This window comes from Macrotis lagotis, chromosome 1, assembly GCF_037893015.1.
Source record: "Macrotis lagotis isolate mMagLag1 chromosome 1, bilby.v1.9.chrom.fasta, whole genome shotgun sequence".
Classification (NCBI taxonomy): Eukaryota; Metazoa; Chordata; class Mammalia; order Peramelemorphia; family Peramelidae; genus Macrotis; species Macrotis lagotis.
This window is the reverse complement of record NC_133658.1, coordinates 708,057,735-708,083,553: the sequence shown is the minus strand read 5'-3', so window position 1 is coordinate 708,083,553 and position 25,819 is coordinate 708,057,735. Positions and strand designations below refer to the sequence as shown.

The following is a 25,819-nucleotide window of genomic DNA, read 5'->3' as shown; positions in this document are numbered from 1 at the left end:
CTTCTTTTTTTAGATTTTTCAAGGCAGTGGGGTTAAGTGCCTTGCCCAAGGCCACATGGCTAGGTAATTATTAAGTGTCTGAAGTCGGATTTGAACCCAGGTACTCCTGACTCCAAGGTGGGTGCTCTATTCACTGTGGCACCTAGCCGCCCTTGGAAAGAATCTTACCAGCAATGACTAAAAGAGAAAAAAACCTTGTGATTGTCACAACACAGTCTATCCCATTTACCTTTATAGGGATGGAGGATGGAGGCATGAATTCTTGGGGGATGACCTCTTGTCATATAACCTGGAAAATTTCAGTCAGTTTTTGGATGAACAATGGACCACCAACCTTGTAGATCTCAGCTGTAATAGAATCAGCACCAGGTGCTTTACCACTTGAAAGGAATCTAATGGCATTCAAAAACCTCTTCTTCTGTTGGAAATTCAGCTAGGGACTGATTGACTTCAACTTGAGGTAAATGGTTTTCTGCATTGATTGATGATGGTCTATTAAGACCACTATGGAAGTGTTCAGTCCATCTCTCCAGGATATCTCTATCCTTAATCAATGTAGATCCATCAGCACTGAGTAGTTGAAATTCACCATATGTCTTTGCACATTAATAGCCTTAAGGGCAACATAAAATCATTTTGGTTTGTTACTGTCTGCATAAAATTGAATTTCATCTGCCTTCTTACTGAACCAAGACTTCTATAACTCTTTAAGCTTCACTTGTACTTTACCTGTGAGGGAATTAAATGCAGCCTTCTTAGAAATGGATGAACTATCATGCTGGTAAACCCTGTGGAGTCCTTATTTTTTGTTTAGAAGCTTCTGTATTTCTCCATTATTTTCATCAAACCAGTCTTGATGTTTGGGAGTGTTCTGGCCTAGATGAGCAAATACAGTGCTTTACACCAGATCTCTGAATTCTGCCCACTCCTTTTCTGCTCCACTGTTGCCAGAGGTGTGTGGGCTCAGTTTTCTCTCCAAGTTAGCAACAAACTGTTCCTGCTCAGAGAGACTCACCAATCTCCTGACATTAATTCTTCTAGTATTCATTTTGTCTTGGGGCCACTGCTCTGGTTGAATGTGAATATTTAGCTTAGAAAGGATTAGTCTGTGATCAGTCCAGCATTCTGCTCCACACATTGCCTTTGCCACTCTCACATCCTATCTACCTCTTCTCATTACAATCATAGTCTAATAGATGCCAATTTTTGCTATGAGAGTGCATCCAGAAAGTTTGATTGTGTTTAGATAAAGGGAAGACAGTATATGTGATAAGAAAGTCATGAGATACACAAGTCTTCAGTAGAAGGTAATCATTGCTGATTCTGTTTCCAGCTCCATTCCTCCCAAGAACTCCCTGCCATTTCTGAACCTATTCTAGTATTAAAGTCACCCAGAATTATAAGCTTGTCCGCTTTTGTCACATTGATGATAAGGGTATCCAGATCTTGATAAAATTTTTCTTTAACTTCATCAGCATTCATCATAGTGGGAACATAGGCACTGATGATGGTGGCATGGAGTTTCCCTGGATGTGGCTGTCTCAATGTCGATCCTGTCATTCACTTCTTTTGGTAGGCATTCAAGAATGTTGACTAGATTAGTTTTCATTGCAAAAACCTACAGTAATTGCAAAAAGCCTTCATGGCATTCCCTTTCACTGGGGCCACTCCAGAAACGTGTGTATCTAGCTCTGACTTCAGTAAGGTGACCTTTATTTGCCAGCCTTGTTTCATTGAGGGTCCCACCTCAGAAGTGGCTTTCCATTAGACTCTAATAGGTGTAAGTGTGAATGTGTATAAAATTAATCTATACATGCTTCTATTTATCAGTTTGTTCTTTCTTTGGATACAGATAATGTTTTTGCCTCATATTTCCTTTAGAGTTAATTTATGGATTTATAATAGTCAAAAGGATTTATTCACTCAAAGTCATTTTTTTTTAGGTTTTTGCAAGGCAAATGGGGTTAAGTGGCTTGCCCAAGGCCACACAGCTAGGGAATTATTAAGTGTCTGAGACCAGATTTGAACCCAAGTACTCCTGACTCCAGGGCTTTATCTACTGCGCCACCTAGCCGCCCCTCAAAGTCATTTTAAAAATAATGTTGCTATTACTATATACAGTGTTCAATTGGTTCTGCTCAGCCTTCTTTGCACTGTCAAATCTTTCCATGTTTTTCTAAGATCATTGTGGTCATCATTTCTTAAAGCACAATCTGATTCCATCACTATCATATACCACAACTTGTTCAACCATTCCCTAATTGGTTGGTATTCCTACAACTTCCAGTACTTTGCTACCACTTTGGCAAAGTAAGAACAAGTATGAAGAACATAACTAGGATGCAGCCTGTTATCAGACTCATACAAAAAAGGAGTATCATTCAAAGTAGTAATAATTGGTCATGTGAACTGGTGTCTATTTATTTAAAGACCTAGAAAAAGGCCTATACCACATTGGGAAATCTCCTGTAGAGGTTTTAGAATATTATAAGCACAAGAGTCACAAGGGATAAGAAAGCATGGATGAATTAAGATCTGTACCAATCAGAATATATTAAAGTATTAGACTGTAAATTCTTAGTGTACGAGGACTATGTCTTGTTTTATCTTTGTATTCCCCAGTACCTGAAAGTATATTGAACATACCAGATTCCAAATAAATATTTATTGAGTTTCATTTTCTTTTAGTTTTTTCCTCCTACAGTTTTTTGGAAGTTAACTCTTTGACTGAACTAAACTTTGTTACTATTTATGGCATGATTTTTGGTCCCATGTTAATTCTTCCCCATACTGTGAGCCAATTGTTTCAATATACTTTATGAAATAGAAATTCCTTTCTTCATTATTGTGTTGCTTCTAATTTATTATGAGCTTTTAAAATAATTTGAATTTATTTCTGGAATTTCTGTTCTTTTCTGTTGAGCAATTTTTCTAATTTACAATCTAATACCATGTGGATTTGATAACTGACACTAAAGACTATTTTATTCTTTTAGGTTGTGGTCCTCTTTATGTCACTCAAAATAATTTTACTTTAGTTTAAAGGAAAGGAAGATCAGACAGATCTTGTCATTGAGTAATTGGTTCTCAGAAGTTTCTGTACATGTTTCCATCTTTCCTTTAGAGAGTCAGGTTGTTTGCCCTCACTTTACTTAGGCAGGATTTATTACAATTAGTTCCTGTTCTGTTCTTTTCCTGTCCCATTTTTCTAATGACTCAAATGAACTTCACAATTAGGTCTCTGTGTTATCCGTGTTCAGAAAAAAAAATGCTATTAACTTAGTATTTGAGTTTAGGACATTTAAAATTGATTTATGCTCCTTTCTCTTTACCCATGCCAATAAGATCCAGAGAGGGTAACTTGGTCCTGCCTCAAGATGAAAGAGAACTTCAAGTACAGCAGGTATTTTTCATCTCCTTCCATTTGAAAAACAAATAAAGCTTCCTTGTTAACCTTTAATAGAAATTGGAAGTAGTTTGTCCATCCTCCCACAAACACACATGCAGGTTCTAGAACTGTGTTCAAGTTCTAGGCCTTTAACTTTCCTAGAGACTCTGGTTAAGGAAGAAAGAAGTAAGAAAAAAAGATACAGCTTCTGGAACCCAGCATCTAATTTAGACCTCCAGTGTATTTGTTGTCTTATTTCATATCCCTGACATCTTGTTTTAACCCATTCCTATTGTAATTCTATCAGTAATCACCTTCCCTTCAGGTGGTCTTTTCAAAGACTTTGAAAGTCTTGAATAGTTAGGGTAATACATTAGCAAAAGGAAACTTAACTAGAGCTTTGAAATCACAGGGAGATAAAAGACCTTTAGCTACAGCTCACTAGGTAGCCAAATCAATCTTTACTAAGTGGCTAGTTTTGAGAGTCAATGCTGGTACTGGAGAGAAGTGGTAAGTCCTTTAATGAACTATTATCTCTTGAATTTGTCTAGATATTTACCTACATCATCAATTTTCTCTCAGTTATATAGACTCCCACTAAAAGTAATAAAAATTTTGTACGGGATGATTTACAAGAGACCATAGGAACAGATGCTTATAGTTAAATTGTTTCTTCCTCTAATCTCAAATTCTACTAATTCTTTAATAGTAAATATGGTCATGTCATGAATTCTTTTCTGAAACCCCCCCCATCAATTTATCAACCATTTTAAAGGGACCATTCCAAGAATCTTCAGTTTTTTCAGTCAAGTTGTCATAATCAATATTGCTAATCCCTTAACTTGTATCAAGTTAGAACTAGGAATGTGATTAAATTTTAATTAGGGGCAGCTAGGTGGCCCAGTGGAGTCAGGAGGACCTGAGTTCAAATTTGACCCCAGACACTTAATAATTACCTAGCTGTGTGACCTTGCTCCAGTCACTTAACCCCATTGCCTTGCAAAAAAAGAAAAAACAAAAATTAGTTAGTCTGACCTTACTCTGGAAACTTTTCGGATTTACTAAACCTTGTTTAGCACTATTATATATTCTCTAATCCATCATCATTGCTCATGTTTATCCATTGTCTACTATCCATTGTCTACTCAATCTTTACAAAAATCCTGAGAGGTAGTTGCTATCATTATCCCTATTTTGAGGAAACTGAGACAAACAAGATAAGTGATTTGCTCAAGCTAGTAAATGACAGAAGTAAGATTTAAATTTAGACCTGACTTCAGGCCCAGAGATTTATTCATTATCCATTATCCATTTATCCACCAACTGCCTATAACATAATGTCTTTCTTTAAATAAATTAATCAGTTGAGCATCACATGCAAAGATATTTTAATCACCAGCTCTGGTCTTACAGAAAATATTCTATTCTTTTTAAAAAACTCATAGCTGTGTGTATGCTAGGGCAGCTAGGTGGCAAAGTGAATAGAATGTCTTTAGTCAGGAAGACTCAACTTCATGAGTTCAAATCTGGCCTCAGACACTTATTAGTTGTGTATCTCTGGAAGGTCACTTAACCCTGTTTGCCTCAGTTTCCTTATCTATAAAGTGAGCTGAAGAAGGAAATGGCAAACTACTTAGCATCTCTGTCAAGTAAAGCCCAAATAGGGTCACAAAGAGTTAGACACAACTGAAAAATGATTTAACAACAAAAATGTGTATATTATAGCTACCCACTATTATAAGATTAAGCTTTAAGAGGGTAAAGACTTTGCTTATCATTGTATCTCTCAGAACCTACTATTATTCTTAGCCCATAAAAGGCATAAGTGTAAACTGATATTCCTTCCTAGAAAAGGAACTATTTCAGAATTAACATTACGTTTTTATTTTGCTTTTGGTGATAGATGCCTTCCTTGAGAATTGAATGTTAATAAAATTTAAGGAAACATTTAAAAATACTTCTGTTAACTTTTTGTAAAGTGAACACTTCTACCTAATTTTGGTCTCCTAGAAATTGGAATTTTCATATATTAGATTTGCTTAAAGAATGGTGAAATTTTATCAGCAAAAATTTCCCTTCTTCCTTTAGCAGATACCTTACTATTTAATGGGGGAAATGGAAATCATAGGTAAATGATTATTAACTTGGGTTGAATTAAAAGTACTTTGTTTCTCACCATGATTCAAAGGCTAACTTTTGACTCCTTATCCTGATAAGGACAAGTGGTAGACAAGAGCTTAATAACTGTTCTACATCTCACTTTTTTCCCTACCCTTCCCCCACAACAGAGTAAGTAGCAGTTATTCACACTTCTTTTAAGTACAAGAGCTTAATAAATGTCCTGCTTTTCTTCTCCTCCTTCCCCCCCCCCCATGTGAGTAACAGATATTCACACTTGTTTTAAGTACTCTTCCTTTTACTTTCAGCAAATAGGGTTATTCAAGTCTTCAGATCTGTTTTTACTGTCATTGTTGACCAAAGCAGTGCTAGATAATTTACAGAGAGAAATAAAGGGGGGGGGGCGGAAATCACAATTCTTAAAGGGGGGGGCAGAAATCACAATTCTTATTTAGGAAAGCAGAAGATACTAAGCAGGGAGAGAAAATATTTGTGATCTAAAAGAATACGTTCTAAGATTGCATTCATTCATTAGGTTATTCTAAACAGACATATTTATTAAAGTACTTATTACTACCCAATTGTATCATATGATAATTTTCTAGCCAAAGGAAATTACATATATAGTTTTTGCATAGTCCATTCAGTCAGGTATAGTTTGGAAAATCATTCTTTTTTTTTAGGGTTTTTTTTTGTTATTTCAGGTTTTTGTAAAGCAAATGGAGTTAAGTGACTTGCCCAAGGCCACATAACTAGGTAATTATTAAGTGTCTGAGGTCATATTTGAACTCAGGTACTCCTGACTGCAGGGCTGGTGCTCCATACACTGCACCACCTAGCCACCCTGAAAATCATCCTTAATATTTAGCTTTGGTTAAGTCGTTTTTTAATATTAGGAAGAACTGCTGTACACTAGTTGACTTTAATATTCCAACAAGGGAACATGTACCAATAACTCTAATGCCTTAATTTCTTTCTCTACCTTGTTCTTTCCTTATCAATTTAAATAATTCAGTGCCTAAACCATAGTAGATGAGGTTCTACAATACTGGATTGCCATGTGTTAGATCCAGTTAGAGGTTTGGTGTCTCATTTGTCTGCCAACTACTTCAGTTTAACTGACTGGGCTTAGCTATAATTTTTGTAATCAATAAATCATCAGACATTTGTTATACCACACCTGTGCAATGTGCTAGGTGCTGCTAAAAAGTGAGACAGTTTCTGCTCTCAAGGGACTCACATTTTATTAAGCAAGAATTCTTAACTAGGATTGGTGGACTTCAAAAAATGGTTAACTGAGTTTCAGTCTAATTTGTTTCCTTTGCAGCTTTATGTACTTTATTTTGTGCATTTGGAAACATGATATATGCTTCACCAGACTGCCAAAGGGGTCCCTGACACAAAAAAGGTTATGAACCCTATATTAGGGTGATACAACATCTTCACAGATAAATAAATAACAGATATATACAAATAAGTTCAAAGAAAAAGGGAAGAAAGGTTATTGCATAATGAAATAAGATACAATGTTTAACTTTAAAATATATCTAGCCATGAGTTGGTACATAGAAATGGCCAATTGTCGTTAGACAAATCAAGACTGTGTTAGTGCTCTGTGTTTCTTATTTCTTGATTTTGTACAAGTCTTTTTGAATTCCATTTACTTTGACATTTTAAAGTCCAGACAGATACTTCTCCACAAAATGCTTTCTCATATGCCTTGAAATGTCTTTACTCTGTCAATCCTGCTTTTTTTCACCAAGTTTTAAGGACTACAGTATTCACAGCATTTTTCCTTCTGCTGTATGCATTACACATAGGCTATAAACATTGGCACTGATCCTAACTTTGATTTTTTAAACAAAATCAAAGACTCTGGGTCTAAAGAAATACATATATATTTCCTTTCAATACAAGGTTTCCTGCTCCAGTTTAATATTTGTTATTTTATTTCCCCAAGCTCTTCAAACAAACTTAAAGGCAAGAAAATTATTGTAATCTCACTGTGTCTTTAAGTACAACATACAAATATGGCATGCATGACAAATCTTAAGATTCACAACCAAAATATATCATTCTTTTCCAGCTGGGATTCAATGTTCTTAGATCTAAAGCAGTTAGGGAATCCAGAGACCCTCTAATTCTAAGTCCCTTATTTTACAATGGAGGAATAGAGGCCCAAGGAGACTAACTTGTACTCAAACTGGTTGTAAATTATACAGGCATTATTTGAAAACAGGTCTTTATAACAAAACAAGTGTTATTTCCACTTTCCACATATAATATAAAGCCAAAAATAAAACCTTTAAAACTATAAGAAATGGGGATAATAACAAGAAGGAAGTATACTCACCTTACCTATCAGTATCTGGTCCTTCAACCCCTTCAGCAATACAGAATCAAAGGAAAGGGAATAAAGGGGGGGGGGAAGATTTAATTATAAGGAGAATTTATTTAAATTCCCTTGAATATCAACTTATTTAGTGTGTTCTACACTTATTTTCTTCTTGTGATAATAATATGTATTAAGTAAACCATACCAATTTTTAGTAGGACAAATCTAAGAGAGTTTGCTGAGACTCATCAAGTTTAAGTGATGTTTTAGTGGTAGGATTTGAAATGAGGTCTTCCTGTATTTAATTTCATATATTCATTTATTCATTCAGATGCATTCATTCATTTAGAAAGTTCCTTATAACACTGATTTTTGTGGGGAAAAAATGTTAATCAGTGATTTTAAATAGTTTTTTTTATGTTGTGTTTTTTTCCATTCTTTTTGCTTAAACTATATGTTCTTCCCATCCCAACAACAGTTGTTTTGATCTTCTCTCTGTGACATAGCTGTATGTAATGTTAACTGTTTAAAACCAGAGATTAGATTGTTTAGTATAACATGTGTATTTTGAATTATATAAACATTGGAGGAAGAAGGAGAGACAGGGCCCCTCTGTGTACAAATTTCAGCTTGTTAGTTGTATGACTGCTTAAAATGTTAAATACTGCTTAAAATGTTAATTTATATCAGGGCTCTTGAGGCACTTAAAAAAATCACTGAAGAAATAACTTAAAGGAATTAATGGTAATTGATAAATTTGCAGGTTTCTGTCAGCTTGTAATCTTAGAGGAAATTCATTAAACTCAAACTCAAATTGTCATTAAGTTGTATCTGGCTCCTCATTATTCCATTTGGAGTTTTCTGGGCAGAGATATTAGAGTGGTTTTCCATTTCCTTTTTCAGTTCATTTTATAGATGAGGAACTGAGTTGAACAGGGTTAAGTGTCTTGCCCATAGTTACACAGACATTTAGTGTCTAAGATTGTCTTTGAACTCAGGTCTTCCTGATTCCGGGCTTCAGTACTTGATCATCTTCAACACCTTAGCTGCCCTTTCAAAGCATGATTAAATATAAATTTTATTGTTTATATTTGAAGACAATTTGAAGAAAATGGGAAGTGAAAAAAGTAATGCAAAGAATAAATTTGATCTGCTATATGTTAATTTGTACTGGGAGATGAGCCAGCCAGGTTGTTGCCTTGACTTTATTATTACTCCTGCTTCTTTTACCTCTTACTATTACACATTTATTAGAATCAGGTAGGAGGCTCTCCTTTGCTTTGTATTCTCCTGTTCTCCCTTTGATGGTTGCCTACTCACTCCTGTTAATGGTAATTTGATAACTTTCATGCATTTAAAATAGCATAAAATGACATTCATAAGACTTCCCTCTCCCATCCTTAGTGTAAATTAAAAGAATGAATTACACTTTGGGTTTTAGTAATGTGACTTATAGGGTAGGAAAAATAGTGCCTTCAGCAGCATTTCATTTTTGATTGAGTGAGTTTGCAAGTTCAAACATTAGGATGGTAATAACTAAGCTTGAAACTACAAGTGAAAATTTATTAAATTTCAGTAGTCCTGTTATACTGGCAAAATTCCCTATTGCTTAGTGTATCTTTTTACTGAGGCCTTTAAACACGGAGATACTTATTTTTTTTTTATCTTTATCCTGGGAAGTACCGTGTGAAGAGCCAAATTTTATGGGGAACTCGTTTAAAATACGGTTGTCTTGAAAAGAGAATGTGTCACAGAGTAGGTTATGGGTTGCTTGTAAACCAGTTTATAGCAACTTCTGTACATATATATATATATATATATATATATATTCCCCAAGCACACGGATGAGCCAAACCATGCAGAATTCCTTCTGAAAACATATGATAGGCACAATTTATTGAGGGTTCTCAGGTTCGGGACATATGGAGCATTTGGAGAGTGAGGACCACAGCACAGATTAGATTGAGAACCCTGGGTAGGTGCTACTGTCTTTAAAAAGGAGTATTGGCTGTTAGTGCAATCACAAGCTGTAGAATAAATGGCATAGTTTTGGCCAAGGTGGACGCCCAGACCTGTGATTTTATTAACATGGGGAATTCCCAAAGTGAAACCGCATCTTCCAGTGCAGACCAGCATCCGTCATGCCATGCTTGATCACAGAGCGCCCGGGCTACTGGGAAGGTCTAAGAGATGATCAAGGGTCACCGAGCCTCTATGTGTCAGAGGCAAGAGCGAAAGCCGGGAGTGAGGTCCCAAGAGGCCTCTCCTTATCCGCCAAGCCTGAGGAAGTTGGCTTTAGAAAAGAAAGGAACTCAGAGGTCATCAAGTTGAAATCCGACTTCTACAGGTAAGAAGTTGATTGCTCAAGGTGATCGCAGAGCTAGCATTCGAATCCAGCCCCACTTTTTTTTTTTACAGGTGAACATATTCTGAATCGCCGGTTATTTTATATGTAAAAAAGGATCAAATTTCGATAGAGTTTAGTGCTAGTGGACACGGGGGATGCCGGGGGCCTCGGTGGTGCCCAAGCCTAGGGAGCTGCGGGACACACTGAGGAGAAGCCGGGGTCCGGCTCCTCCTCTGCGAGCCCCGCATGGTTTCGGTCCCAGGTGGGGCGGCAGGGAAGCGGTCTTGCGGGCGGGACCCCGGCACCCAAGCCACCCGCGGAGGAAGAACCAAAGCCTAAGGACAGGGTTGGCATAAATAAATAAAATGAAAATACCCGCCCCCTCCCCACGACCAAAAAACTTGTGCTGGGTCAAATTGCTCCCATGTGTTCTGCTCGGCTGCTCCCCAGAGGCAGCCAGAGCCGGGGTGGGGTGGGAGAGGAGAGCCGACCCCTCCCTCCCGTTCCTGGGGGAGCTGCACTGGGGGGCCGGAGGGGACGCAGCTCCACCAGCGCGGGGGGAAGGGCCGGGCGCGGGGCGCTGCCGAGAGACACCGGGGCGGGAGCCGCGGCCGGAGGAAGGTGCCTCGGGGAACGCGCCGGGGCGGGGCCTGGCGCTGCCAATGAGGCCCGGCCGCTGGCCCCGCTGGGCGGGGAGAGCCGGCGCGGGGCCGCCGCCTGGCAGTAGCAGCCCCGGGAGCGGCCGGAGGAGGCGGCGCGGGAGGAGCGGCGGCCCCGGCGGCGGGGCAGGGGAGGCGAGCTGCGGCCGGGCGCTGCGGGCCGGCCGGGAGAGGCAGCGGCCGGGAGGGCCGGCGGCCGGGAGGGGCAGCGGCCGCGAGGGGCAGCGGCCGGGAGGGCCGGCGGCCGCGAGGGGCAGCGGCCGGGAGGGCCGGCGGCCGCGAGGGCCAGCCCCGGAGGGCCAGCCCCGGAGGGCCGGACACTTCCCCGGCGGCAGGTAACTCGGCGCGGCCCGGGGCGCCCGGCTGCGGGGGGCTGCTCTCATTGCAATTCTCGGGGCGCGCCGGGCGGGCTGGAAGCGAGGAGGCGCGTGGGAAAGTTTCCCCCGCCGCCCGGACACCCCCGCGCCCGGCCGCCCGGGCATGGGCTGGGGCAGGTCGGGCGCCCCGCGGGGCCTCGGGTCTCTGCGGCCAGTCCGCCCGGGTCCCTTCCTCCATCCCCGGCCCCGCCCCGGCCCGGCCCGGCCCGCTCCGGGGCCCGCGGGCATGCCCCAGGGCTGTAGGAGTTGGGGGGCTCTCCTGGCGCACCTGGCCCGCCTCCCGCTGGGATCCCCGCTGTGGGGCCCCCGGGCTTGGCAAGGGCTGGCACCTGAGGCGGGGGAGAGGGGGTACCTGGCACCGCTAGACTGGGGGCGGGAAGGCGCCGGCGGGGGGGGGGGGGTCGCGCCGGCTGCGAAGTCTGCAACTTTGTAACGCCCCCTCCCCCTCCCCTTGCCTTTTGTACGGTGTCGGACAGGATGGTTTGTTGGATACTGTATCCAGAAGGAGTCCGCTTCCTGCCCTCTGGGAAGTGCGTTGCTTTTCTTCATTTAACGTCGGTGTAAATCATCTCTTGGGCAGATGAAGGGTTTTGACCTCGGGGTTTCCCAGGGGTGGGACATTGCAAAAATTTAAGCCTAGAAAGGAAACCCCAAGTGCTGGGTGCTCTGTTTGTAGCTCAAAAACGTCTCTTTAACTGTCTTTCAAAGTTTACTTGTTTTATTGAGCTAGCTCCTGCCCGGAAATGTGGTGATTGATCGCCGAGTTAGAAGAACCACTTGGGGTGGCCAGAACCTGCTGTGACCCGAACTATAGGCATCTCCTCCGCACTCTCACCCTTGTGGATACTTAGGGGTATAAGTGGTTCACCTGGAATGATGTCATTAGAGGTTATCCGTAAACTCCAGTTTTCTTTAACCTGAGAGCAGAAAATAGGTCCTTAGGCAGTGTACTTTTTAATCCTGAACTTGACTGACAGAAGCCCCCGCATCACCTTTAGCTGAAAACTGGAGGACGGAGCAGTGAATGAGTTTTGCTCGGCATATACCCCAGACTCCCCTGCTGAAAGGAGGAACCTAATTCATAATCTTTGAAGAAAGGATTTAGGCTTTGGTTCTTGTCTCTCAATAAGGCTCGTGTATTTTTTTTTCTCCCGGGGGGCTAGTGGGGGAGGAAGGTACCCTAGAAAAGAGGGACGTTTGTGTCTTGACTTTTTTTTTTCCCTGAATCATCCTCATGTTTGCCAGGGTGGCACTGTAACTCTCAAGGGGGGAGGGGCGCATAGACTAGTTACAGAGGCAGGAGTAAGTAAAGGCTTCCCCATCTGGCAGAGCAGTATCAGCCCAGCTACTGGAAAAGTCTGGAGACGTTTGGCCTTTAACAGCTGCCTTTTTTTTTTTTTTTTTTGCTGGGAATGAAAGAATTTATGAGTGGCGGAGAGGTGTTCATTATAGTATTTCGAATGTTTTACTCATCCAAGCTTATTTACTGGACCTTGCAAGGAGATTACACCAAGTATGTTGATTTCTATGCAGAGCTGCTGTGTGAGCCAGAATGCTTGGTGGGTGTTAGCCAGAGTGCTTTGTAAATATATCCTGATGGTTTTAAAATTAAAAGTATTCAGAAGTAAAGGAAATAAATATGGTATCTGACATCCTTCAGTGTTTCCGTCCAGTGTTGGTCCAGTTACTCACCTGCCAAGTGATCCCATTCCAGGGTTTCCTGACTCCTGAGATTTGACAATAAAGGATGGGAAATAGTGTCACTGGCTTTTAGGGGAGTCAGGAAAGTCCAGAAATAAATTTGAGTTTCTCTTTAAGTGACCTGGCCTTGCAGATGTGTTGCAACAAACTTAATTTTACCAGCAATTAGAAGTGGTAGATTTCCTGCCTTCTTTGGTTTGGTTAAGCCCTAGAATGTCCACATTATTATTTCTGTCCATTGTACAGCACAAACATAATTTTTTTCATAGCCAGCTTTGCTCAGCTTCCCATAACAGCCTGTAGGGAAAGAACGTTTTGTTGGTCTAACCATTTATTTCTTTGGTGCCATTGCAGCTTTGTGATACTAGTGATCTGAGAGCATAATTTTAAAGGATAGTAAAGTAATCTTGATTAAATTGTTTGTTTTTGTGCTACATCATCTTCTGAGTAAAGTGTTACTGATTAATACTTCATCTCCCTGGGAAGCACTAAAACTTGCATCCCTGTAAAGAGAGAGTATAATTATGCCTGATGGCAGAGCCAGAGGTTAACATTATGTCAGTATTTCCATTGTACATTTCTGATTCAATTGTTAAGGTTTTGTCTGGGTTACAAATGGACTTTGAAAGTCTTAAGAGATTAACTTTTTTTTTTTTTTAACACTTTTCCAAAGTACATTTAATTGAGAACTTTATAAAGGGGCTAAATTTGTGAATGCAATAGCTAGCCAAAGACTTTTTGTTTGTTTTCTAATTTGGTGAGTAGTACTAGTTGTGTTTCCAGATATTATATTTTTCTCTTGTAAAACTAGTAAAAAGCAGCTCCTTTCCCATGCTTTCTTTTTTGTTAATTAAAAAAGTTACCAGAACTAGATGCATGACCTTGGAGAAAAGTCAGTTAACCTCTCTCTGGCCCTTTGTTGATGATGATGTTCAGGAAATTATATTGGTTTTGAAATCATGATATGGATTCAAATCTTAGGGATGTCACCATGCCTTAGTTTCCTCATCTGTAAAAAAGAAGGGATTGAGGTTATATGATCTCTGAGGTTTCTTAAAGTCCTGTTTTCTTTTTAAAAATTTTTTTTGTTATTTTTTGCAAGTCAGTGGGGTTAAATGACTTGCCCAGGGTCACATAGCTAGGTAATTAAGTGTCTGAAACTGGATTTGAACTCAGGTCCTCCTGGGTCGGTGCTCTCTATCCACTGTGCCACCTAGTTGCCTCCTCTGTGATTTCTTAAGTGCCATTCTAGTCCCAAAATTCTTTTAGAAGAAAAATGAAAGCTGTATTTTCTATTCTTAGTCTCATCTTTTAGCATCTATTGAAAATATGCATTTATTAAGTGCCTAGTGTTTTTCCAGGTCTAAACTCTGGGATTACAAAGAATGAAGTGATCCATCTTCCAAAAAAAGCTGTGTGAGCTTCAGTTTCTATTTCTATAAAATATGGATAGTAACTCAACTCATGGTGTAGTTTTGTGAAAAGGGTTTTGGAAAAGGTCAAGGGCTATATAAAATGAACTGTAATTATAATGGAACTTGAGATTTGGAGTCATCATCAGGATTCTGAGCCAGACTTTGCCACTAATTATGTCTTTACAGGCACCTTAATCTCTAATTTTTCAATGCCTCAGTTTCTTTATCTGTAAAATGTGGTTAAAAGGTTGACCACTACACTAGACTAGGGAAAGTACCTTCCAGATCTTTGATCTGAATTGTATATTGTTGCAGTGAAAGTGGCAGGCAGACTAAGACTAATCTATGGCAGTTTCCCATAGCATATTTTTATTTGCATTTGGACTGGTTTTCTTAAGAGAACCAGTGTTAACAGCTGTGCTTCATCAGGAATTAAAAACCAGAGCAAAATTTAAGAAAAACTTTTTCTCAAAAGGAGTTTTACAAATCGACTTTCTGAGTACATACCCTAAAGACATCTGTCTAGTAATTATATATTTGACAATCAACTTCTTTCCTTCCCACTTCCCTTCCTTTTCTTCTTTCCTCCCTCCCTTCCTTCCTCCTTCCCTCCCTTCCTCCCTCCCTCCCTTCCTTTTTTTTTAGGTTTTTGAAAGGCAAATGGGGTTAAGTGGCTTGCCCAAGGCCACACAGCTAGGTAATCATTAAGTGTCTGAGACCGGATTTGAACCCAGGTACTCCTGACTCCAGGGCTGGTGCTTTATCCACTACGCCACCTTTTCTTTCTCTTTCTCTCTCTCAATCTCTCTCTCTCTCTCTCTCTCTCTCTCTCTCTCTCTCTCCTCCCTCCCTCCCTCCCTCCCTCCCTCCCTCCCTCCTCCCTTCCTTTCCTTTCATCTTTTTTAACCTGGAAGCATTCCTAAAACAATTGCTTCTTTAATCCCACACCTCTTTTTAAAAAAAATCCTCTCTGTCCCCCCCCCCCCCTTTTGCTTTTCATTTTGGTACCTTTGAGTCTAATTGTAAAAAAATCAGGATGAATATCCTATTTCTGTACTAACTTTCCTGTGTGTTGCCATACTGATGTCTGGTTAAGTGTGCTACTGGAGCCCTGGCCTTGTTAAATCTTTCTTTTGTTCCTTTGGACTAATGATAGAGAAATGACAAGTGGATGGTGACCCATTTTCCCCTAGCTTGCCATCCCCAAATGATTTTGCTGCATTCTACTAGCCTATTTATGAACTTTAAGGGACCTTAAATGTGTTTTAATACTATACTCATCTTGAAAAGCTTATAGATTCTTTAAAAAGTCTTAAGAGGAAGTTATATGCTAAACTTCAGACCTACTTAGGTTTGAACACAGACCTCTTAAGAGAATTTCTTATTTATAAATTTTAAATTTTCATATGAAATCTTGTTTTAAAATGAAGATATAGTACTTTGTTTCTTTCTTAAAGGATATGATTTCTCTCTCATCACACTCAATTTGGATCAGTGTACAACATGGAAACAAAAGTAAAGACTGACAAATTGGTTTCTTTGGGGGGGAGGGAAGTAAAATGGGGGAAATTGTGAAACTCAAATAAAATCTTTAATAAAAAAATAAAATGAAGATAGTGTTACATACTTACTTTGGCTGCTGAAACTTTGACTAGTTGGAAATCAAAGTAGCTCCCAATAAACCTGAAAGTTTTCTCATTTTGTAGTGTTGGGGTAAAACTGAATATGTAATATAGAATGTTTTTAAAAAATGATTCAGGACCTTATGAAGCTTGTTATGATTGAAAGAATATTAAGATTGAGCCCTTCCCAGGGCCGTTAAGTGGTGCAGTAAGTAGATAGACCACCAGCCCTGGAGTCAGGAGTACCTGAGTTCAAATTCAGACTCTTACACGTAATAATTACCGTGGCCTTGGACAGGGTACTTAACCCCATTGCCTGGAAAAAAAATTGAGCCCTTTTGAAGGCTCTGATGAATAATGTTTATGACCTCTGGGCAAGTCAGTTAACCTCAATTTGCCCTCCCCCCCTCCATTTTCTTATCTGTAAAATGGGGCTAGTAACACTTGCATTATTAAATAGGGCCATTGAAGAAAGTGCTTTGTAAAACTCCCAGATTTGTAGAAAAAGCAATAAATTTGAAACCATTGGTTGTGGCATTTGATAACTGTGTAACCTTTGGTAAATCATTAACTTCATTGAATCTTAGGATCATGGATTTAAAGCTAGAAGGAGCTAAAAGACTATTTAGTTCGGTGCTTTTTATATTAACTATTTCTTGTATCCTTCAACAAATAAAGACTTAAGCCTTACCTTGTTTTTTAGGTTAAATTTTATTTTTTCTGTTAACAAAGAATTTATTTTCTATCTCACCCCCTTCCCTCACTGGAAAAAAAAGGAAAGGCAAATCCCTTGTGTCAGACAAAATGTTAAAAATATTTGTCTTATTCTCATTTTAGTGCATTATCAATCTTTGAGGAGATTTTTGGGTCAACTACTCAGTGGATAAAATTATAGGTTTGGAATCAAAATGAGGACCTGATTTCAGATTTAATCTCATACACTTAGTAGCCATATGATCCTGGATAAGTCTTTTAATCTGTTTTCCTCAGTAAAATGGGAATAATATTGTAACAGCATGTATCTCCCAGTCTTGTTGTGAGTATCAGATGAAATATTTGGAAAAATGCTTAACATGGTGCCACTGCCTGGCTCATATATAAATGCTTATTTCCTTTTACTTTGAGAAGGATGGTATACAATTTTTTTTTTTATGGTGCTGTTGTATAAATTACTCTCCTGGTTCTGTTTACTTTACTTGAAGCAGTACATACAGGTCTTAATACTTTTCTCAGGAACTGTTTCTTTCATCATTTCTCATGGCACAATGATATTCCATTACATTCATAACTCATAATTTGTTCCTCCCCAGCCCATTTGGTGAGTACTCCCTCAGATTCCACTTCTCTGCCACCATAAACAGACATTATATCTTTGATGTAGAAGAGCTGGAAGAGACTTTAGAAGCCATAGATCCCATAACCTTTTTTTTTAATAGATAAGAAAATTAAAGCCAAGTAGGTTAGTGCTTACTTAGCATTTAATAAATGTTTATTGAATTCAAATGACTTGCCCAAAGTTACACATAGTAAATTGCAGGGTTGACATTTGAACTTGGGTCCTTTAAGTTTAGAGCCATTGCTCTTTCCACTGTACATGATACCTCCATTGGCCTCCTTTCTTCCTCTACTTAAAAAAAAAAAAGAAAATTGGTCAATAAGACTTCTAAGATTATTTTCAGCCCTACATCAATGATCTTATGCTGTTCAAAGTGCTGTAGACATGGCATTGTTATTATTAGGATGCTAGAGAGGACAAATTAGAGTAGTATTATTCTTCATTTTGGATAGAGTACCAGACCCAGAGTCAAAAAGACCTGAGTTCAAAATCCAGCGTCAGACACTAGTTATATGACCTTGGCTAAATCACTTCACCTTGTTTACCTTGCTTCTTCTTCTGTAAAGTGGGCTGGAGAAGGAAACGGCAAACCACTCCAGTATCTTTGCCAAGAAAACCCCAAATGGATTCACAAAGAATTGGGCACAACTGAACAACAAAAAGTCAGTATCTAAGCAACAGGTATCCCCTTTTATTGGAGTTTGACAGGAAGGGTTAGTCATGACTGAAATGACTGAAAAACAAAATTCTTCATTCAGACTTTTATAAAGTGTTGGAGTTATAAAGGATTTGCACAGAGATTTAAGTGATGGGAGTTGTCTGTCATGGATTTGTGAGTATGGGTTGATATTCTAGGGTAGGATTTTGCCTCCTTTGTTGAGAGTTGGTCTGGGGTGGAGTGACCCTTGCCCCCCCCCACTTCTCTACCCCAATATTGGTGAATATTGGAATATGGTGAATATTTCCACATATTTTGACAATTAATATGGGAGAAATGTGTGCAGGTGTAGCTGGATAAAGTTATCTTCAACCACAATTCCTAACCTGATTCAGCATGCCTCATTACCCCCCTCCCCCCAATCTGTTAAAGAACTATGAGTAATGGGGTTAGAGATCATATTCTTAACCCTGAACCAAGAATTATAGAGCTGGATGGGATCTCAGAGAAGTTGGAACTCCACTTTTCAGACCCCCATGACAAGACCTTGTTCCAATGTACTTGTTCCAAAACTAAATTTTTTTGAGCCCAACCCTCTCATTTAAAACTAAAGAAATGAGATCCAGGAAGATGAAATGACCTTTCAAATTTAGGAAGCTAGATAAATTCAGAAATTAGGAATAGAATACAGTTTTCTAGTAGACTCAGTCTATCCCTTATACTATGATACTGTTGGTTTTTTTTAACTTTTTTTCTTCTTCTAGATTATCTTTCCCTCTCTTACCAAAGCTCCAGAATAATCAGTAGTTAGCTGTACTAAAAAGTTTGGCTTATGCTTCCTAATTTATTTATTTATTCTTTCAATTAACAAGCATTTTCTTTTCCTTTCATTCTACCTCTCAACTTAAAAGAAAAACATAAAAATAAAATTATTACATAACCAAGCAAGAAAAATCCATTCCCATGTTGTCCACATCTGAAAATGAATGTCTCATTCTCCATCTTGAACCTCTTTCTTCTCTGTCAGGAGGGGAGTAGCATTGGACCTTTGGAATCCTGTTTGTTTAGTTCATTAATCGAATTTCATGAGTCTTTCAAAGTTGGTTGTATTGACAGTGTTATTATTGTATACATTGTCCTCTCTTCATTCTGCTTCAGATCATAGAAATCTTCCTAGGTTTTTCTAAATTGATCTTGTTTTTTCTCGGTACGATTGTTTTTCATTATATTCACATACCATAATTTGTTCAACCTTATCCCATCTGATGGATACTCTCTTAGCTTTTGGTTCTTTACTTCTACATACAGACCTTTTAGAAATATTTTTGTACATATGAATCCATTTCCTCTTTGAGTTCTTTCTTTTTGGGGGGCGGGGCTTTGCGAGGCAGTAGGTTTGAGTGACTTGCTCAAAGTTACACAGCTAGGTAATTATTAAATGTCTGAAGCTGGATTTGAACTCGGTTCTTCCTGAATCCAGGGCCGGTGCTTTATCCACTGCACCACCTAGCTACCCCTCAAATAGGTTTTTAAAAATGGCTGGACCAGTTCCTAGGTCCACCAACAGTCAGTTACAGTGTGCTTGTTCTTTTCACAGCCCCTTCAATTGTCATTTTCCTTTTTTGATATTTTTGTCAATCTGCTGGATACAGGATTGGAACCTCAGAGTTGCTTCAGTTTTCTTTAAATTATTAGTGATTTAGAGCATTTTTTTCATATGACTGGAGATACCTTGGATATCTTGTTGAGGTATCTGCCAGTTGAGAACTGACTATTCTTAGTGACTTTTCCCTTTACTATGGTGTTCATTTTAGGGAAATGAAGTTTATTTGAAATGACTTTGTTTATATGAAGTCCTTTGGGTTGAAATTTAATTCTTTTATTTTCTTATTGAAATGTTTAACATGAATTGAAAATTTACATTAGCCTAGAATAGAGTTTGACTTTCAGTTCAGCTAGTCTAAAGGCTTATTAAACAGGAAGTCCGGAAGTAATTTTAAAAACAATTCTTTCATTTATCTTGTTGGAGTCTACTGATTAGCAGCTGATCAGCAACAAAGAAACCTCTTGGATATAATAGCATTAGATTAGGTTAAAACAATTTGTGCTATATGTGCAGGCAGAGGCTGTTACAGGACCACTTTACTAGTAGTTGGGCAGTTAGGTGATTCACTGGATAGAGAGTCCTATAGTCAGAAGGATCTGCATTCAAGTGTAACCTCAATCACTTGACGCTATCTGAATGACCCTGGACAAGTCACTTAACCTTGATTGCCACTTATCCAAGACCATCTCCAAACACTGAACCCATGTCTCTAGAGGAGAAAGGAGGCTGTTTACTTATTATAGCATCCCTCGCTCAAATTCACTTGCTTGTTATGACATCACCTTTCTGTCATGATTTTCTTTGAGAAGGAAGGACAAACATCACCATTAACTTCTTTTCTATTTTTTTTTTTGCAAGGTAGCAGGGTTAAGTAACTTGCTCAAGGTCACACAGCTAGGTAATTATTAAGTGTCTGGGTCACATTTGAACTCAGATCCTCCTGACTTATAGGTTAGTGCTCTCTATTCACTGTGCCATCTAGCTGCTGCACCATTAACTTCTAGTATTTTGAATTAATATTTTTTTTGGATTTCTCCCTCCTCCTCCCCAAAAATGACCTGTCAAGGGTTTAGTTCAGTTAGATACTAGGGGATAGTAAGACTGAATATAGAAAATTCAGTCTATACCCTTCAGATGGGGGATATTTCTGCCCCTTAAGTCATCTTTAAAAAATTTTCTTTTTTAAAAATTATGAACTTAACAAAAAGCATTGACCATTCAATGTACAAAGAACCAAAAAACCGAAAACTTAAGTTTTTAAAAATGTATATTTAATGTAGTAGTAACAAAACTGTTCTGTTAACCTTTCAACTTCCTTGTGATTCTTCTGTGACTTTAAAGAAATGTTTCATTGAAGACTCTTTTCTCCTTCCCTGCCCCCCTTATATGTAACACTACCAACACTCATCCCTCCTTTCCTCCCTTTCCAACTCTTGAAGCCTTCCTTTTTAAAATAAATCAGAAAAGTCCAACAAAGTAAATTGACACATCCATCCAGTTTTTGTATTGAAGGAGCCACTCATTCCTCTCCTGGGCAGAGGGGAGCTCTTGGAGCTAAATCCTTGAAGTAGGTTGTTGCTACACCCATGACTCTGCTTTTTTAGATTCATCACTGCAGGGAGCATCTGGTTCTGCATTTGTTCCCAGAATGCAAGGTGACAGCTAGCCTGGAGTGCTTTATAGTTTGGATTAGCACCATCAATTATTAATGTTTATTGAGCACCCACTGACTGTATTATACACTTGAAGAAAAGCTTGATGGAGATGAGCCAAGGGCATGGTTGCCTTTCCCTTGGGGGCAGACATTTGAGACCAACAAGAGGACAGTGATGCCAGCACACAGATGACAAGAGAAGTGGATGTATATATTTATGGAAGAAAAGTATTGTGGTACTTAGTTATTGGAAAGACTAGTACTATTTTTCCTTTGGTTGTGAATGGTTGGATGCTATAGTTGGGTAGCTCGGAGGTACCAGTCAGTTTCACTGTCATATCTCATGGTATAATTCATACTTAAATAAAAAGAAACATCATAACCAGTCTTAACCTCTAGTGAAAGAACACTGAACTTGGAATAAGGTAAAAACTAAAATTCTGCCTCTGACCCTGATATGGGCATGCCATTCAAATGAACAGAGCCTCAATTTTCTTATCTATAAAGTGGGGAAATGGTAATGGTTTGTAGTGTTTATTTCTTAGAAATTTTTTTGTTTTTGTTTTTTGGTTCAGACCTGTGACTTTATCATAGTAGGGAGTTCCAGGTAAAGAAAATTCTTTTACCAATGAGGGCCACCAATTGTCCTGCAGTTTTGTCTCATAATGTGGTCTGATGTTTCCGAGGGGCTCTTGAGACTTTTTCAGGGGGCTCTAAAAGTCAAAGCTATTTTCATAATAATCTTAAAATGTTTTAATTTTGTATATGTTATGTATTGATTGATTAGGACAGCTAGGTAACACAGTGGATAGAATGTTAAGCCTGTAATCAGGAAGATTCATCTTCTTGAGCTCAAATCCAGCCTCAGACACTTACTCAGTTTCCTCACCTATAAAATGTCTTTGCCAAGAAAACTCCAAATGGGGTCATAAAGTGTTGGTCACAAGAAACAAATGAATAACAACTAACAATATACATTGATGACAAAGGCTCTTTGTGGGTGGGGTCTCAGTTTTTTGAGTGTAAAGGAGTTCTGAAATCAAAAAACCTGTCTTAGTTTACCCTGGGACATAGAAATTTTAAGTGACTTGCACAGGAATCACAAAAATCTGTGTGTGTGTGTGTGTGTGTGTGTGTATGTATCAAAGATTAGATTTAAAGCCAGGTCATTTGGACTATAAGATTGACTTTTTCTACTCTATCTCATTTATGAGTCTTAAATTGAAATGTGAATCTAAAGTGATTTGTGAACTTTAAATTACCATATGAAGTACAGACATAGAACAAATTATTGGTTACTTTTCCTGGAGGAGGAACCCATTTTCAAAGTTGCTGCTGTGATAATCTTTTGTTTGATCTTAGTACTTGAAGAAGGCCATGACATTAGGGAGGTGATGCCTTGATAAGCAAGTAAATTGGATTTGAGTGAGGAAGTGCTATGCTAAATCACCAGCCTCACTTTCTCCTCTGGAGCCATCTGGGAGCCTGTTATGAATCAGTATGACTGGAGATGGCCCTGGATATGAGGCAGAGTTAAGTGACTTGCCCAAGGTCACAAAGTAAGAACTTCCCTGATTCCAGGGCTGGTGCTCTATTCATTGTACCACTTGACTTCCTATAGGTGCTCATAGGTGGGCACCAAATTTTAGATTACTTTAACATAATTCAGACAGTTGTAGATTATAATTCTTGCATTTTTAAAAACATTGACCGGTTTCTTAAATCTGTTCTTAAATTATCATAATAATTACTTCAACTAGAACCTCACCCTGGTGGCTTTTCTTTCTACTTTGTAGTATTTAATACTAGAACATTCAACATTAGACTCTCCTTTAACCACAAAACTTGGATTTACATGTTTCATTTTTGAATTTGGTGTAGAAGGAATGGAAGACATTAAGAACAGTAAATGCCTGGATCCCAAACATAGTCATTCTTGGTCCCCTGTTAACTGAGGAGTATTCTGAGATTATTTAAATAATTTTATTAATGAGTTGGATAAATATACATATGGCAAGCTTATCACATATAAGGAGGCACAAAACTAGGAGGATTTTCTAAATCAGTTGAGTCATGATTTAAAACAATTTTGAGAGACTAGAACATTGGACCAGTTCTGTTAAGATGGAGTTTAATTAGGAATAAATGTTAAGTTTTGCACCTGGATTCAAGCAGTATTCTTTGCAAGTACAAGTTTAGGAGGTGTGTGACAAGATGGCATTCCTTTAAGAAAAGATGGCATTTTATTTTATTTTATTGTGGACTGCAAGTTCATTATGAATGGAACATTGTGATCTAAAAGTCAAGAAAACTTATGTGATCTTGGGAAGGAACTGGATTAGAGGATGAGTGGTAGAAGATAATAGATTTAGAGCCAGAAGAGACTTCAGAGAACATCTAGTCTAGGGCTTTTCTTAATTGTAATTTTTTTTTAGGTTTTTTACAAGGCAGTGTGGTTAAGTGGCTTGCCCAAGGCCACACAGCTAGGTAATTATTAAGTGTCTGAGGCCACATTTGAACCCAGGGACTCCTGACTCCAGGGCCGGTGCTGTAGCCACTGCACCACCTAGTTGCCCCTTAACTGTTAATTTCAATAGCATTGATTTCCTTTGTAATCTGTATTTTATTTTATGCATTTATAAACATTATTTAGACAAGTCAGTAGGGACCTCAGAGGGGTCCTTGACACCAAAAAAAGTTGAAGCTGATTTAGTCCAGTACACTCATTTTACAGATGAAAAAACTGGAGACTAAGTAATGTGGATAGCAGGTCATAGCTGTAGAAAGTGGGGGAGGGGCAACTAGGTGGGCAGTGGATAAAGCACCGGCCCTGGAGTCAGGAGTGCCTGGGTTCAAATGTGGCCTCAGACACTTAATAATTACCTAGCTGTGTGGCCTTGGGCAAGCCACTTAACCCCATTTGCCTTACAAAAACCTAAAAAAAAAAAGTGGGAGTGATGATTGCTATATTTTGTTTTTAGGAAAAGAGGGATTAGACTTGTGTTTTTGGTTCCAGAAAGAAGTAAAATCAATGAGGAGATTTAGGACTGATTAAAAAAAATTCCTAATTATTAGAGCTGTTTAAAAACAGAAAAGCCTTTATTCATTCCTTTGTTCATGTAGAGGTTGTGGGGAATGGCAATTTAATAGGTATAATATATAAAAAAAGATTATTTTCTGTATAAATTTGGACTGCATGGCTTCTGAACTCCCAATACTAAAATTTTGTGGTGCCGATCTTGAAAAGAATAACAAACAAGTTGACTTGCTACAGGCTTATGCTGTTTTCTGTCATTTGAGGTCATCATCAGCTCTTTGGAAAATAACACTAGTTTTCTAAAACAGAATCTTTTGTAATAGTAATTGAACATTACAGTTTGTGAAGTAAGACAGTCTTCCTTTTCTGTATTAACTAGAATTTCTAAACGTGGCCCATATTTTTATAAAAATTGCTTTATTCCTCAAAAAAATCTACTAAATGATACCTCTCTCCCTAAAACTTCTTCAGCCCCAAGACAAAGTACATAAAAGAGGGAATACCTATTTGGTGCTTAATGTTAAGAGTCGACAATATGGTGGCAGTGGTATAAAAACATAAAAGGAAGGAATTAACTATTTATATAGTTCCCATGTGTCCCTAAGTACTTTTACAAATTTTATTTCAGTTGATCCTCACAACAACCCTGAAAGGTAGGTGTTCTCGTTTTATAATTGAGGAAGCAGAAGCAAAAAGGGTTAAGTGACTTGCTCAGGGACACACAACTAGTAAGCTGAGACCATATTTGAACTCTAGGTATGAGGATGAAATACAGTCCCTTCCCATCAGGAGCTTTCTATCTAGATGGGTAGACAAAAAGGCATGTGTAGTTTGAAAGGTAACAGCTGAAGGTTTCTTATATGGTTTTGTTCTGGGGCCTCTAGTCTTCTCCTGCTATCCTTCTTCTTAGATCTTCCCTTTTACTGATTATTTCCTATTTATCCTGTATGCATCTTTTGTTTGTACATATTTATTTTTTATTTTTATTTGTTTATTTAATTTTTGTTTACTTATTGTCTTCCCTATTAGATTACAAGTCCATTGATCTCAGCAGCTCCCATAGATTGAATACTGACTATTCTTAATTCTATCTATCCTGCCCCAACCTCCCTGCTGTCCTCCAATCTCATATCTCCAGCTGCCTTGAACTAAATATCCACTAGACATCTTAAATTCAGCATGTCCAACTTTCTATCTTAGAGGGTATCCCCATTTTCCTAGTCCCTTAGGCTCCCAATCTGGGAGTCATCTAGATTCCTTACTCTCACCCTCTCCATCCAGTCTGTTATCAAGCCCTGCCGATTTCACCTTTGCACCATCTCTCAGGTAGGTTCCCTTCTGACTCTGACACTGCTACTACTCTGTTGCAGGCCCTCATCATCTCTAAAACTATTGCTTTTGCATTAGTCTGCTGGCAGGTCTTCCTGCCTCACAGGATACTCTTCCATTCAGCCCTGAAGCAATTTTGACCATGTTCCCTCTCCTCTTAGAGGTTCCCAAAATAGCTTCCATAGGAAGCCTTCTCCAATCTCCTTAATTCTAGAGCCTTCCCTTTTATTGATTATT

General features: G+C 38.8%; 1 protein-coding gene across 3 annotated transcripts in view; it reads left to right on the top strand.

Moving 5' to 3' along the window:
- Positions 1 to 10,042: 10,042 nt before the first annotated feature.
- TANC1 (tetratricopeptide repeat, ankyrin repeat and coiled-coil containing 1) overlaps positions 10,043 to 25,819 on the top strand; it is a 261,532-nt gene continuing 245,755 nt past the window's right edge. The window contains exon 1 of one of the 3 annotated variants that reach the window (XM_074215910.1): positions 10,043 to 10,188. The gene's annotated coding sequence lies outside the window, so the exon portion shown is untranslated. Of the gene's footprint in view, positions 10,189 to 11,120; positions 11,183 to 25,819 lie in introns of those variants that run through there. The other 2 variants (XM_074215909.1, XM_074215916.1) reach the window with 2 other exon arrangements.